The following is a 5,324-nucleotide window of genomic DNA, read 5'->3' on the forward strand; positions in this document are numbered from 1 at the left end:
CAGAAGGCCAAGCAAAACATGCTACCACGTGTGTGCGAACGGCTACCCTAAGCGGACTCTGAGGCGCAACGGTACCACGTCCGACTCCAGATCAGAAGGTTGTGTGTTTGAATCACGTTTGGGTCAAATTTTTTTTGATTATTTTCATCAATCTTAATATCTACTTATTTGTCTCCCTACAATGACTTGTCCCTTTATATGGGATTCATCGACAAAGGCCGAGCAAAACTTGCTACCACGTTTGTGCGAACGGCTACCCTAAGCGGACTCGGTGGCGCAATGGTAGCGCGTCTGACTCCAGATCAGAAGGTTGCGTGTTCGAATCACGTCTGGGTGAAATTTTCTTCTTTATTATTTTCATCTATCTGTCTATCTACTCATTTGTCTGTCTACAAAGACTGATCTCTTCACCTGTGCTTCATCGATAGAAGGCTGAGCAAAACATGCTTCCACGTGTGTGCGAACAGCCAACCTAAGTGGACACGGTGGCGACACGGTAGCACGTCTGACTCCAGATCAGAAGGTCTCGTGGTCGAATCACGTCCGCGTCAAGTTCTCTTTTTTACTATTTTCATCTATTTGTCTATCTACTTATTTGTCTGTCTACAGTGACTCTTCTCTTCCGCTGTGTTTCATCGACAGAAGGCCAGGCAAAACATGCTACCACGTGTGTGCAACGGCTACCCTAAGCGCACTCGGTGGCGAACTGGTAGCGCGTCCGACTCCAGATCAGAAGGTTGCGTATTTGAACCGCGTGCGGGTCAAATTCTCTTTTTATTATTTTCATCTATCTGTCTATCTACTCTTTTGTCTGTCTACTCTGACTTGTCTCTTCACCTGTGCTTCACCGACAGAAGGCCAAGCAAAACATGCTACCACGTGTGGGCGAACGGCTACCCTAAGAAGACTCTGAGGCGCAACGGTAGCGCGTCAGACTCCTGATCAGAAGGTAGTGTGTTCGAACCGCCTGCGGGTCAAATTCTCTTTTTTATTATTTTCATCTATCTGTCTATCTACTCTTTTGTCTGTCTACAATGACTTGTATCTTCACCTGTGCTTCACCGACAGAAGGCCAAGCAAAACATGCTACCACGTGGGTGCGAACGGCTACCCTAAGCAGACTCTGAGGCGCAACGGTAGCGTGTCAGACTCCAGATCAGAAGGTAGCGTGTTCGAATCACGTCTGGGTGAAATTTTTTTTATTATTTTAACTATCTGTCTATCTACTTATTTGTCTGTCTGCAATGACTTGTCCCTTTACCTGTGCTTCATCGACAGAAGGCCGAGCAAAACATGCTACCGCGTGTGTGCGAACGGCTACACTAAGTGGACTTGATGGCGAAACGGTAGCACGTCTGACTCCAGATCAGAAGGTGGCGTGTTCAAATCACGTCCGGGTCAAATTCTCTTTTTTTATTATTTTCATCTATCTGTCTATCTACTTATTTGTCTGTCTACAATGACTTGTCTCTTCATCTGTGCTTCGTCGACAGAAGGCCGAGCAAAACATGCTACGGCGTGTGTGCGAACCGCTACCCTCTAAGTGGACTTGCTGGCGACACGGTAGCACATCTGACTCCAGATCAGAAGTTCGCGAGTTCGAATCACGTCCGTGTTAAGTTCTCTTTTTAATATTTTTATCTATCTGTCTATCTACTTATTTGTCTGTCTACAATGACTTGTCTCTTTACCTGTGCTTCATCGACAGAAGGCCGAGAAAAACATTCTACCACGTGTGTGCGAACGGCAACCCTAAGCGGACTCTGTGGCGAACCGGTAGCGCATCTGACACGAGATCAGAAAGTTGCGTGTTGGAATGACGTCCGGGTCAAATTCCATTTTTATTATTTTCATCTGTCTATCTACTTATTTGTCTGTCTACAATGACTTGTCTCTTTACCTGTGCTTCTTCGATAGAAGACCGAGCAAAACATGCTACCACGTGTGTGCGAACGGCGACCCTAAGCGGACTCGGTGGCGACCCGGTAGCACGTCTGACTCCCGATCAGAAGGTTGCGTGTTTGAATGACGTCCGGCTCAAGTTCTCTTTTCTATTATTTTCATCTATCTGTCTATCTACTTATTTGTCTTTCTACAATGACTTGTCTCTTTACCTGTGCTTCATCGATAGAAGGCCGAGCAATACATGCTACCACGTGTGTGCGAACGGCTGCCCTGAGCAAACTCGGAGGCGCAACGGTAGCGCGTCTGACTCCAGATTAGTAGGTTGCATGTTCGAATCACGTCCGGGTCAATTTCTCATTTTTATTGTTTTCAGCTATCTGTCTATCTACTTATTTGTCTCTCCACAATGACTTGTCTCTTTGCCTGTGCTTCATCGACAGAAGGCCGTGCAAAACATGCTACCACGTGTGACGAACGTCTGCCCTAAGCGCACTCGGTGGCGCAACTGTAGCGTGTCTGACTCCCGCTCAGAAGGTTGCGTGTTCTAATGACGTCTGGGTCAAATTCTCTTTTTATTATTTTCATCTTTCTGTCTGTCTACTTATTTGTCTGTCTACAATGACTTGTCCCTTTACCTGTGCTTCATCGACAGAAGGCCGAGCAAAATATGCTACCGCGTGTGTGCGAACGGCTACCCTAAGCGGACTCGGTGGCGCAATCTTAGCACGCCTGACTCCAGATGAGAAGGTTGCGTGTTCTAATCACGTTCGTGTCAAATTCTTTTTTTGTTATTTTCATCTATCTGTCTATTTACTTATTTGTCTTTCTACAATGACTTGTTCTTACCTGTGCTTCACCGACAGAAGGCCAAGCAAAACATGCTACCACGTGTGTGCGAACGGCTACCCTAAGCGGACTCTGAGGCGCAACGGTACCACGTCTGACTCCAGATCAGAAGGTTGTGTGTTCGAATCACGTTTGGGTCAAATTTTTTTTATTATTTTTATCAATCTGAATATCTACTTATTTGTCTCCCTACAATGACTTGTCCCTTTACCTGTGCTTCATCGACAGAAGGCCGAGCAAAATATGCTACCGAGTGTGTGCGAACGGCTACCCTAAGCGGACTCGGTGGCGCAATCTTAGCACGCCTGACTCCAGATGAGAAGGTTGCGTGTTCTAATCACGTTCGTGTCAAATTCTTTTTTGTTATTTTCATCTATCTGTCTATTTACTTATTTGTCTTTCTACAATGACTTGTTCTTACCTGTGCTTCACCGACAGAAGGCCAAGCAAAACATGCTACCACGTGTTTGCGAACGGCTACCCTAAGCGGACTCTGAGGCGCAACGGTACCACGTCTGACTCCAGATCAGAAGGTTGTGTGTTCGAATCACGTTTGGGTCAAATTTTTTTTATTATTTTTATCAATCTGAATATCTACTTATTTGTCTCCCTACAATGACTTGTCCCTTTACTTGTGCTTTATCGACAGAAGGCCGAGCAAATTATGCTACCGCGTGTGTGCGAACGGCTACCCTAAGCGGACTCGGTAGCGCAACTTTAGCGCGTCATACTCCAGATCAAAAAGTTGCATGTTCGAGCCATGTGCGAGTCAAATTCTCTTTTTTTGTTATTTTTATCTGTCTATCTACCCATTTGTCATTCTACAATAACTGGTCTCTTTACCAGTGCTTCATCGACAGAAGGCCGAGAAAAACATGCTACCGCGTGTGTGCGAACGGCTGCGCTCAGTGGACTCGGTGGCGACAGCATAGCACGTCTGACTCCAGATCAGAAGTTTGCGTGTTCGAATCACGTCCGTGTTAAGTTCTCTTTTTTATTATTTTCATCTATCTGTCTATCTACTTATTTGTCTTTCTACAATGAATTGTCGCCCCGCCGCGGTGGTCTAGTGGCTAAGGCACTCGGCTGCTGACCCGCAGGGCGCGGGTTCGAATCCCGACTGCGGCGGCTGCATTTCCGATGGAGGCGGAAGTTTGTAGGCCCGTGTGATCAGATTTGGGTGCACGTTAAAGAACCCCAGGTGGTCTAAATTCCCGGAGCCCTCCACTACGGCGTCTCTCATAATCATATAGTGGTTTTGCGACGTTAAACCCCACATATCAATCAGCAATGAATTGTCTCTTTACCTGTGCTTCATCGACAGAAGGCCGAGCAAAGCATGCTACCGCGTGTGTGCGAAGGGCTACCCTATAGGCGGACTCGGTTGCGCAACGGTACCACGTCTGACTCCAGATAAGAAGGTTGCGTGTTCGAATCACGTCTGGGTCAAACTCTCTTATTTGTTATTTTTATCTGTCTATCTACTTATTTGTCATTCTACAATGACTTATCTCTTTACCTGTGCTTCATCGACAGAAGGCCGAGCAAAACATGCTACCGCGTGTGTGCGAACGGCTACCCTAAGCAGACTCGGTGGCGCAACTTTAGCGCGTCAATCTCTTTACCTGTGCTTCATCGACAGAAGGCCGATCAAAACATGCTACCGCGTGTGTGCGAACGGCTACCCTAAGCAGACTCGGTGGCGCAACTTTAGCGCGTCATACTCCAGATTAGAGGGTTGCGTGTTCGAACAATGTGCGGGTCGAATTCTCTTTTTTGTTATTTTTATCTGTCTATCTACCTTTTTGTCATTCTACAATGACTTGTCTCTTTACCTTTGCTTCATCGACAGAAGGCCGAGCAAAACATGCTACGGCTTGTGTGTGAACGGCTACACTAAGTGGACTTGATGGCGACACGGTAGCACGTCTGACTCCAGATCAGAAGGTCTCGTGGTCGAATCACGTCCACGTCAAGTTCTCTTTTTTACTATTTTCATCTATCTGTCTATCTACTTATTTGTCTGTCTACAGTGACTCTTCTCTTCAGCTGTGCTTCTTAGACAGAAGGCCAGGCAAAACATGCTACCACGTGTGTGCCACGGCTACCCTAAGCGCACTCGGTGGCGAACTGGTAGCGCGTCCGACTCCAGATCAGAAGGTTGCGTGTTCGAACCGCGTGCGGGTCAAATTCTCTTTTTTATTATTTTCATCTATCCGTCTATCTACTCTTTGTCTGTCTACACTGACTTGTCTCTTCACCTGTGCTTCACCGACAGAAGGTCAAGCAAAACATGCTACCACGTGTGTGCGAACGGCTACCCTAAGAAGAATCTGAGGTGCAACGGTAGCGCGTCAGACTCCAGATCAGAAGGTAGCGTGTTCGAACCGCGTGCGGGTCAAATTCTCTTTTTTATTATTTTCATCTATCTGTCTATCTACTCTTTTGACTGTCTACAATGACTTGTATCTTCACCTGTGCTTCACCGACAGAAGGCCAACCAAAACATGCTACCACGTGTGTGCGAACGGCTACCCTAAGCAGACTCTGAGGCGCAACGGTAGCGCGTCAGA

General features: G+C 46.7%; 1 non-coding gene across 1 annotated transcript; it reads left to right on the forward strand.

The window, feature by feature from the left end:
• The first annotated feature begins 265 nt into the window (after positions 1-265).
• TRNAW-CCA (transfer RNA tryptophan (anticodon CCA)) lies at positions 266-337 on the forward strand. Its single transcript has one exon. It is a non-coding gene; the product is annotated as a tRNA-Trp (tRNA).
• Positions 338-5,324: the final 4,987 nt, after the last annotated feature.

Source organism: Rhipicephalus microplus, chromosome 5 (assembly GCF_043290135.1).
Source record: "Rhipicephalus microplus isolate Deutch F79 chromosome 5, USDA_Rmic, whole genome shotgun sequence".
NCBI lineage: Eukaryota > Metazoa > Arthropoda > Arachnida > Ixodida > Ixodidae > Rhipicephalus > Rhipicephalus microplus.